Here is an 11,814-nt window from a genome sequence, read left to right on the forward strand (position 1 = left end):
TCAATAGAATTAACAGAATGGTCCTCCATATTATTGCTCTCAGTCTGAGGCGGAGGTGTTAATATAGCCGCACAAAACTCGATATTATCAACTGGAGAATCTGTGTCAGGGTCTATAGAGGGTAGGGCATTGCAAGGTTGAACCTGCATAGGGGCCCTACGAACACTGGACTGATAGAAAATTAGCTCCTCATCACCTATCTGAAAAGTAAGGGTCTTCTCCCCCGACATCGATTACTGCGCGAGCAGTAAATAAAAATGGTCGTCCTAATATGATAGGAGTGTAATAATCCTCGGGGATGTCTAAGACCACAAAGTCAACGGGAATAAAGAATTTCTCGATCTTTACAGGTATGTCTTCTAAAACACCTAGGGGGCGTGATATTGTACGGTCGGCCATCTGCACAGTCATATTGGTACAGTGAAATTTGGTCAAACCAAGTCTCTTAGCAAGAGACAATGGTAAGACACTCACGCTAGCTCCTAAGTCACATAGCACATTATCAATCAAGTGGGTCCCTATATGGCATAGAATAGAAAAGCTACCCGGGTCAGACTGTTTGGGTGGTGTCTTATTCTGAATTAAGGCAGACCCTATTTCAGTCAAAGCTACCGTTTAATGATGACTAATATGCCTCTTACACGTTAGTATTTCTTTCATAAATTTCATGTAAGAGGGTACCTGAGTTAGCAATTCGGCGAAGGGAACGTTGACGTGAAGGCTCTTTAAAATATTGGCAAATTTTCCGAACTGTTGTTCAGCCTTCCTGTTCTGCAATCGCCTCGAGAAAGGGACCATAATGGGAATTTCCAAACCTTTATTTCTTTCTGCTAAAGTTTGAACACGATAATCAACTATTTTACTCGATCGACCGCTTTTTCCCTTCGATCAAGCAGTTTCTTCAACAACTTCACTCGATCGAGGACTATCATCCACTCGATCAAGAGCTTCAATATCAACAGTACTCGATCGAACATCAGAATCATTCGATCGAGTACTTTCCATAGCAATTGTCCCCGATCGACCTCCAGAAATTAGTCGATCGAGTACTCTCTTCGGATTCAGCATATTTTCGTCATGGGACGACTGTTCACGTTCAACAACATTGATTTCCGGGTTTAATTTGTCATCTTCTGTCAACATTTTAGGCCCCTCATAGGAAAGAACGCTTCTCAAATTAATAAAATTCACCGTCTCATGATGTTTCTTATCTGGTTGGGACGGTAAATGACCCGGCTGCCTCGAAGCTTGATTAGTGGCGAGTTGAGCTATTTGTGACTCGAGTGACTTGGTTGACGCATCTTTTTGTTGGTCACTCTTTTGAAATTGAACAGTCAACGCTTGTATCATTGACTTCAACTCAGTCATCTCACTTATACCACTAGAGGAAGCACCTTGATGCGGCGGTGGGATAGATGAAGGCTTTTGAAAGCCTTGTTGAGCTTTATGAGGTGGAACATAGGGTTGTTGCTGCTGTGGTGGAGGTGTGGGATTCAAGACATTCTGACTAGTCCATCTTAAGTTAGAATGGACTCCACTCTGATTGTTGTAATAAGAGCCCCCTTGCCTATATTGTTGAAAGGCAAGAACCTGCTCCTTCTCAGTTAGACAGTCAACAGTAGTGTGACCATCATTGCTTCCACATCTCTCACATGAAATGGTTTCTTACCTAGTCAACAAGTGAACAATTTGTTGATCTCTAGCAGTCTGCAATTCAAATTTGTCGAACCGGGCATTCATGGCTTCCAGCTGAGCCACAACTGCACTATCGACTGAGGAAACCGTTCTAATTCCTCCTCTTTGGTTCCCATATTCAGCACAATGGGTAGTCATCTCCTCTATGATTCCCCATCCTTTATCATCATCAATATTCTTTTGAAACCGACCATTTGATGCAGCATCCAAAATAGCACGGTGATCGTCATACAACCCATTATAGAATTGATTGCACAAATACCATGGATCGAAACTATGATGAGGGACAGACCGCACCATTTTCTTAAACCGGTTCCACGCTTCATACAATTTTTCTTCCGGAGTTTGCTTGAAACGTGTGATCTTTCCTCTCAGCTGATTAGTTCTTTGTGGAGGAAAGTACCTTTTGTAGAAAGCGAGAGCCAAGGTCTCCCAATTTGTTATTCCAGCTGTGGCTCTATCAAGGTCAGTCAACCAATCTCGGGCTCCATCACTAAGGGAGAAAGGAAATAGAACTTCCTTAATCTTGTCCTGCGTTACTCCTTTAGTAGTGGGAATGGTAGAACAATAGTCTGTGAAAACCTACATATGTTTTCGCGGATCCTCTCCAGCTACTCCACGATACAAATTTCTTTCAACCAAGTTGATATAAGACGGTCTGATATCAAATGTGCTCCCGTCTTCTATCGCAAGGTTGCACCCTTTAGGAATATAAGCTGTAGGCTCAGAGTGACTCGCGATATTAGGCATCTTCACAGAACTAGCAGCAGAAATAGAATTGTCTTCTTCGAAAGACTGGTCTTCTGCAAATAAAAAGTGTTCAATATCGGGCTCAAAAGTACTCAAGACTTCCTTTTGATTCTTTCTCAGCAGTCTTTGTCTATAGTGAAAAGTCCGCTCCGATTCAGGATCAGCTGGCACTATTTCTGTCCTGTTAGACCTGGGCATAAACAACACTAGAGAAAATAAATAAGAACTGTCTCAAGGAATTTAAAATTTCCCGAGACGAAGACTAACGAAAATAAACAGACAAATAGGCTAATTGCCTCCCCGGCAATGGCGCCAAAATTTGATACCGTCGTTTTAGTACCAAAAATAAATACCTAAGACTACTAATGACACGGCTATCGCAACCCTATCAAAGATAAAACCTAACGGTCTCAACTAAAATGTAGCAGAGGCAGTCGAGTATCGAATCCACAGGGAGGAAATGTAATTATAGCTGTCTATTCTAATCCTATGGTAACAATTGGGGGGGTTTGATTAAATTTAATTCTAAACTACGAAGGTTGAAGGGAAGAGAAATAAGGCGAAGAGCAAATAAGCAATAAAATACGATTAAACTATCAAGAAGAGAGGGACATGTCGGGATTTCGGTTCACTACGGTAGTCCAACAACTCGGCAGTAAATGACTCAGACGAACTAATATGAGACGGATGTTAGAAGGTCCTTTCGGTCCACTTCCTACCCTAAAATACCACTAACTTAACTTTCGTCCTCATTAGGGTAGTCTACTGTTTATAGCAGGCCTATTTAGTCCAATCTTTCGATCCAGGATTAATTGTAGCCAGTTTAATGGGTGACATAGAAGCGTGCACTCAACTAGGTCGGGAATTACAGTTAAATTGCTATAGTGACAGGGTCTCTTAATCAATTCGTCCAATTCATTCACTACGTCGTCATTTTTCTACCGCAGATTCCCTAATCCCAACATGAAGGGGGTTTAGCTACTCATGTTCGTAATTAAACTAACAACAAATAAATTTCCAGCAGAAGACATAATGAAATAATAATACAATGCAAATACGGAAATTATGGCAAAGGAGAATGATAACATGAACGAGAAATTAAAGCAACAAGTAATTCTTATTAATAAAGAGAAGGGAGGAATTACAATCCAAGCAAATTCCGGCGTAAAGAACACGAAATCCAATGAAGCAATCCCGAAAATAAGAGTAGCAGTAGAAAAGTAAAAGCAACGTAGCAAAGGTAGCAGTAGTTTTCTAGTGTAGAAGATTAGATACATTAACCTAAGTAACTTAGGTTTAAATAGAAAAAAGAACTAAAGTTTGCGGAAATAAACAACACACGGACTAATTAAAAGCCCATGGCCGTGAAAACCTCTCGATCGAGTGGATTAAACCACTCGATCGACCAACATCTCAGCAGAAGTCCCTCGATCGACCAACTTCTTACTCGATCGAGGACTTGGTCATGTGCAGCTTACTCGATCGACTAAGGGATAGCTTGATCGAGCATCAGGGGGTCTAGAAACCACTCGATCGACCAAGGGGTAGCTCGATCGAGTACTTTTATCTTCAATTCAGCTCACGTCTTCACCCAAGTGCCTCGTAGTGCGTGCCACAATGCTTCCAAATGCAGTATCTCACTCTGGGACAGTCCCGTCTCCTCTAAATGCATGCAAAAAGGACGAAAAGGAGTATGGTTCCACCACTTTCGCGATCATTCCTACAAAAAGGACAAAATACACCAAAGTAGCCAATTCGGGGCAAAATACCATAAAAAAAAAGATAGAAATGCATAGAAATACGTCTTTGAAATAGGCCAAAAAGACTATATATTAGGCACGTATCAAATCTCCCCAAACCAAACCTTTACTCGCCCTCGAGTAAACTCAAAACTAAACTAATGGAACGGAAATGATAACTCAGAGCTAGCTTAACTTGTCTACTTGAACCGATTTAATGCAACAAAAATCAACAGTTAAAGCTAAGCAGTCAATACGCAAACGAATTATGAGCTATTCAGAAATAAAGCTGACCTATCGACCTTGCAAGACCAACAAAACTGGACTCTCACGTGGTCACTCTTCTCTCATGAAGCAAAGGGCAAATGTTATATGTAAAAGAGAGAAGAAAAGACAGTCACTCACCTAACTGCGACCTACATAGCATGCATGCAACAAAAATGAAAGACAATTCAAAATCGATGCACAAATTCCAACCAATAATGTCCGTCACAGCCGAGGGTATGCAAATAATATGGGAATAGTGAGGTTCAGGTGAGAAAAGGCAAAACAAGTTATGGAAATGTGGAGGTAAGAGCGTCAAGCTAGTTCCTAACAGGACCATAATGAAACCATCCGGATCTCAAACTGACTGAAAAACTAAGTACTAGTGCCCTTCATTTGGCACAAAACTCACTAGACTCAAAGCACAATCTCCTCAAAAAAATGTAGGATAGAACGGAGGAGTCAGACGGTTACAAACTTCCCTTTTAAAGACACCGTCTGAAACGACTAACTGAACAACAACTCTTGTCGATTGTACATCTTCGAACATCTTCTCAACTCTGACAAGAGGGTGCAACTATTTTCACAATTTTTCTTTCTTTCTTTTTCGATTCAGCTCTCTTTTCTATGTTTTTTTTTCATATTTTTTTTCTCTTTTTTTTCTTTCTTCTTTCACGTTTCTTTCTTTTTCTTTTTTTTTTCAATACTTTTTTTTTTCTTTCCTCCTTCCTTAATACAAACACCAACTCCAACAAGAATTACGGACCAAACTGCAATGGAAGACATACCACAAAAGACATACTAACTAGCTTGACTAGGCAGGCTTAGTTTGGAATGTAGCTAATGGGTCAAAAAGGCAAGTTTTGGCTAAAGTGGAGCTAAATGGGTGAAGATATAAAGAAAGGGGAATTTGCAAGACCCTCCCTGCATGTGACACCAACCACAAACCCGAATATGTGCATTTGACGAGAAATTGAATGTCATAAATGTGCAAATGAGACGAACATGCTATGCAAGGAGTACTACTTTCAAAAATTCCTAATGAACTGGTCATGAATGTCACCAGTTATGGCTCTAAAACTCAGAATTTTTTAAGTAGTTTGCCAGTTTATAGGTCAAGTCTAAACGGTCAGCTATTATTTGAACAGAAATTCGTAGATTATGCGTATGACAAGGCTAAAGACTATCAATAAAAGTGCAAGGCTCAAGTAAAATGACAAGTTATAGTGCAATTTCATCACGGGAATCTACCGTTCCGACTCAACCTATATGCAAAAATAAACGTGAAATGTTTTTGAATTTTTGAAATTTTTCTAATTTTTTTGATTTTTGAAATTTTTTTTTTTTTTTTATTGAAAATAAACAACAATGCAAGCTGAAAAATTAAACGTGAATGCAGAACAAATGCAGATGCAGACTCAAAAGGATGCAATACCCTCCCCAAACCAAAACGGACAACGCCCTCGTTGTCCTCCAAAGATACACCACAGAAAGATGGGGGATGGGGTATACAACCAGCAGAATAAAAATAAAGGAGACAAAATGAAAAGAGTAAAAAGTACGTTCAAAAGCGAACTTCCCCAAACCAGCCAGAAAACTGGGGAAGTGAGTAGACCAGTAGCTACTCGGCGTCGGCACCGCCGTCTCCCAGGTACTCCGACTCAACAAAACGGTCTCCCCAAACCAGCAACAAACAAGGGGGACCTCTAGTCGTCATCTCCAGCCACGTCCTCCGCAATCGGTGTAAACGGGGGATCCCTCTCCTCCTCTCTGGCAGCTCGCTGTGCTGCCTGCTCAGCCCGCAACCGCACCTCTCGTGCTACCGGTGTCTCCTCCGCCTCCTTGTAGACACCTCGTTTCTGCACCTCCCGCAAACCACCCGGTGATGATTGGGCCGCATGTTTGATTCGCGAAACGATTTATGACAGTTCGTAAGATTATCGTCAAGTGTTTGCTCAAATATTAATGTCAACCTCTTAGTTGTCATCTACGTCCTGATACGGTCGTTTTGGCAGTAATTAGAGTACATTCGGAGTCCGGGTCAAAAACCGTCTCCATTTTCTGATAGCTGTTAAATCCCGAGTCAGAATGTTTTGGAATGTTCCGAATATTTCTATTCCATATTCCATAAATTTTATCTTTTGGCAAATAATATCCCGTAATATTCACAAGATAATCGAATTATTTCCGTCCTACCATAACTCAAACGCGGAAATCTTTCTTCAGCAGGAGGAAACCTCCTGGGAACAGACGCGAGCAGTCTTTGCGCCTCTTCCAAGAGACGCAGTGACTGCTGCGCCTCTTCCCAGGCCCTTCTTTGCATGATTTACGTATCTTTTTTATATCTTTCCGAGATTCACTTCCAAAGAGTCTCCGGAACCCTATTCCTTCACGTGATTAGTATAAATAGGAGCCTTCGTTCCTCATATTTCTCACGCGAGTGTCCGCCCTTCTCTTCTCCCTTTGCATTCTAGACTTCGTTCTTACTAATCGGCGCCTACGTGCTTGGACTTCCGACCACGTAAGCTCGAGATGACAGGAAGTTTACCCATCATCCAAGGATCCCAAATGTCAAATTTCATCGCCAATGGACAATCCTAAGGCTATTTTCGAAGCAATTTACGGTCTAGCTGTGAAACCGTCTCAAAATTTGTTCAAGGGCTCAAAACTCGATGAAAATTCAAAGCAAACACATGGTTATGTTCCTAACATTGCCTACTATCCGTTTCTAGCATCAATTTGGCAAAACAAATTCATTTGGGGGAAAAGCCCCAAATTTTCGATCAAAAGGGTCGAAAACCCTAATTCTCGCGGCTCAAAATTCGACAAATGTAGATGATTAGTGCAAGATTAAGACACATACCTCGATTAGTCATGTTTAATGCAAGCTTTTGAATCCAACCTTGACGGAAATGGTGAAGATTTGAGAGAGAAATTGAAGGAATTGAGTTTCGAAATAATGAAACATAAAACCTTCTGATTTCGCGTTTTTACGCAGAATTGCCAATTTGGGGAAAAGACGAAGAAAGGGCCTGCGCCTCTTCCAAGAGACGCAGCTCTTGCTGCGCCTCTTCCTTGTGTTCCCTCCATACGAATTTTCAAAAATCCGTTATGAGTTCGTTATTAGTGGGCCCATCTTTGGGTGCGCCTCTTCTTCAATGCTATTATGTTCTTTTGGTCCGTTTCGACGATTTTTCTTTCGTTCCGGTCCGCATTTTATCCAGCGCGACAGTATTTTGCAGTATTGTCCAGATCGTTTTATCCCGCGCAGCAGTATTTTGCAGTATTGCTCAACTCATTTTATCCCGCGCAGTAGTATTTTGCAGTACTGCTCACTCAAGATTTCTTTCACGACGATCAAGATGTTCCTAGTCGTCTGTCCCCGGCGCAGTAGTATTTTGCAGTACTGCTCACTCAAGATTTCTCTCACGACGATCAAGATATTCCTAGTCGTCAATATATTCCCCAGCAAGAGTTTGTTTGAGACCGACGCAAGCGATTCAACCTCAAGTTTCGCGAGTTCGTTTGAGACCGACGCAGCGGATTCCTCGCCAGATTTCTACCGACGTCCTGCTTTGCTTTCAATATTTCTTGTTTCCCAAAGTTCGACCGAGTCTCGGTATGATCTCTCCTTATGGCTGGCGAGCTTCCTTACGTAGTCTAATGGACTTTAAACGACCCTCCCCGATAGTCGACGGACTACTAAAATGTTCCGACGATAGGTCCTTGGCTCAGACCCCTTGAGCGCCTCGCGTCGCCATAGTCGTCGAGGTTGTAATCTTCGATTGACTGATGGCTATACTTTGACTTTCGCCTTGTCCAAGCCTCAGTCAAAGTGGGGGCTCTGTAGACACCTCGTTTCTGCACCTCCCGCAAACCACCCGGTGATGATTGGGCCGCATGTTTGATTCGCGGAACGATTTGTGACAGTTCGTAAGATTATCGTCAAGTGTTTGCTCAAATATTAATGTCAACCTCTTAGTTGTCATCTACGTCTGGATACGGTCGTTTTGGCAATAATTAGAGTACATTCGGAGTCCGGGTCAAAAACCGTCTCCATTTTTCGATAGTTGTTAAATCCCGAGTCGAATGTTCGGAATGTTCGAATATTTCTATTCCATATTCCATAAATTTTATCTTTTGGCAAATAATATCCCGTAATATTCACAAGATAATCGAATTATTTCCGTCCTACCATAACTCAAACGCGGAAATCTTTCTTCAGCAGGAGGAAACCTCCGGGACAGACGCATGGCCAGTCTTTGCGCCTCTTCCAAGAGACGCGATGGCTGCTGCGCCTCTTCCGAGCCCTTCTTTGCATGATTTACGTATCTTTTTTATATCTTTCCGAGATTCACTTCCAAAGAGTCTCCGGAACCCTATTCCTTCACGTGATTAGTATAAATAGGAGCCTTCGTTCCTCATATTTCTCACGCGAGTGTCCGCCCTTCTCTTCTCCCTTTGCATTCTAGACTTCGTTCTTACTAATCGGCGCCTACGTGCTTGGACTTCCGACCACGTAAGCTCGGATCTTTCCGGATACCAGCCTTTCCGTTGCATGACCGACCAATTTGACCAACTACACTCAATCAACCTTAATTAATCAATCTTTTTCCTCTTACGAGGGCACTCTTTCCTTGCATTCGCGTCGAGCATTTACTAGTCGATATCTTAGTTCATCTCGTTTCGTCAACATGTAAGTCTGAGGGTGTATATTCCTCTTTTATTTATTGTATTTTATTTATCATATCACCATTGTAAGATTTATGTCGAAAACACCATTAAAACCGATTTCTAAAACCGTGCTTTAAAACTCTGTTTTTACGGATTTTCAGAAGACAAACCGTCGAGAAAGGACGCAGCAACTGCTGCGCCTCTTCGAAGGAGCGCAGTTCCTGCTGCGCCTCTTCGTGAGGCTGCCGCAGTTCCTGCTTCTTTTCTTCTTCCTCGTCCTCTGTAATTCGCTTCTTTTTATTTGTTATTTGTTCGTCCGTTAATTCTTTGATATAATCGTCACTGATAATTCACGTGTATATTGCATCATATAATCCATCATTCATTAGCATGTTTAATCATCATAAATCCGACTTAAATCCTAAATAATCCATATTTACGGGTTTTCGTCATTAAATTCAAACCCGGATTTTAGAGATTCAATTTGTTCATATTGAGTTTCTGAAATTTGTCATTGATATAGTTTAATCTGTTTAGTCGCATGTTCGTCACATATTCGTTGTATATCCGTCGTATTTAGCCTAATTGACTTATTTCAATAGAGGACTCATTAATATTTTCATTATCTCATATGATTAATCCGTTTAATTCCATCTCATTCATGTTTATCGCTTTTATGACCATCATTCACATGTAATTAATCTGTTAATCACTTTCATCCGAATGAATATCGTAATTAATCCTTAAATTTACCAATCGACATTAACGATTTGCAGTTCCGGCTTCACAGCCAGAACTCACCCTTGGAACAGACGCAGCAACTGCTGCGCCTCTTCCAGAGGGCGCAGTCCTGCTGCGCCTGTTCCAGGATGAGTTCTGTCCCTGAACTCCTTTTTTGCCTTGACATAGATTAATTAGTTTACGTATTAACTGACTAATATCCGTATTATCACCTTCTAATTTCTGTTCGTTAATTTCTTTTATTTCTTTTTCTCAAATTATCCGTTTTAAAGGTATTTTCGACATAAATCGCTTAATCCAATGTAATTATTGTAATTTTCATTATTGTAATTCGTAATTATTGTATTTCTTTTATTGTCTGTATGTCTTCACATGTAATTGAACTTAAATCCAACTTCGACATCAATTGTATGCTAATTAATTGTTCACCGACTTAGTTAATTCTCACATGCTAGGATTAAAACTTGGATGTTGCATTGCATGCATATAGCCGACGGTATATCAAGTATAAATAACTTCCCTAATCATTAGTAGAGGCCGCTATCGAGGCGGGCGGGATTAGGTGTTCGATCAAAAGAGCTTCCTAATATGTACCCTCACCCCTTACTCCAGATCTCCGTGAGCACCCGTGTTCATTGGCATCCACGAGAGTCATTCTAGACATAGAATGCTAAGGGTAACGATTGCTTAGTGTTCATGTCACTACTTTGTGTCTTGACATGACACGAGGTATTCGAACGGTTCCAATTTCCCATAAAAATTGGTGGCGACTCCATACAAAATGCAAACGCTTGTTCCCGCTTTCTCACCAAGCGCCCCGTGGCGGCCCGCTGTCCACAGGTTTGGCGACTCCGCTGGGATAATACACTTACGTGTAGCCAAGGGTGAAACTTGAACAAGGTTAGGGAATAGTTTGTACAAGACAATTGTCGGTTTTCATAACTCGGTCTTCCTAGACCGTTTTATTCGGCCTTCCTAGGCCCAACCCAACCCATTCGACCAATCGTCCCGTCTAAACGGTCCTAATTCTTATTTGGGCCTAAGGATGGATAGCGATTGACGTCATCCATACCATGGTACTTACTCTTGTTTGTATCAAGGGCCTTCACTACTTGAGGAAATGGACTAGGAATCGGCCTTACTCTTGTTTGGCACGAGCCTCTCCACAGACTTCGGGTTTGATGGTTCGGTATGGCAACCCACCCTTTAAACCAAATCCCTTTTTAAATGCACTCAGCATCCCGTTATAATGCTTGTATAAATGTGTAAACCTTACGTGATCACCATTTCTAAACAAAACCATGACGAATTTTCAAAAAATCAAAATCCTTATTTTCAAAGCAAAATTTCGAAAAAAAAATAGGGCCTTCAATTAGCGCAAAAATCCGGTCAAAACTCTGTCCGTTTGTCGTGTCAAAATTCGGGCCACAAGCCCATTTAAAACCTCACTTCGAGTCCACTCCTACAACTACACTACAATTGGCTAGGACACACACTTTCAAAGACCTTGTCTTTCTTCAAAACTTTCTCAACACAAGTGGCATACACCCACTTCACGAGTCAAAGCTTTCCTCTTTTAGTAAGTGTGATAGAATGGTCGATCGTGTTTTGATTCGTCGCCAATCTCTTATCCAGTTTCCAAGATGCCTGGGTCAAGTGGTGAAACGAACCTCCAGCAAATTCAAGAAAGTAATGATCGAATCCTAGCCGCGATAACCCAAATGCAAATCACTCAAGAACAAACCTATGACCGCCTTGAACTTATCGAAGGCCGTATCTTTGATGTAGAGGGAAGGTTGCCTCCCCTTAAAGGTGAAGTACTACAATTTTCTGATGACGAGTCTAAAGATGAGAACCCTGTCCTAGGGACAACCGCAGCTGAGAAAAGACTCCAATACCTAGAGGAGCAATTAATGTACCTTAAGGGGGATGACATTTATAGGGAAAACAA

The sequence above is a fragment of the Silene latifolia genome, chromosome X, assembly GCF_048544455.1.
Source record: "Silene latifolia isolate original U9 population chromosome X, ASM4854445v1, whole genome shotgun sequence".
Taxonomy (NCBI): domain Eukaryota; kingdom Viridiplantae; phylum Streptophyta; class Magnoliopsida; order Caryophyllales; family Caryophyllaceae; genus Silene; species Silene latifolia.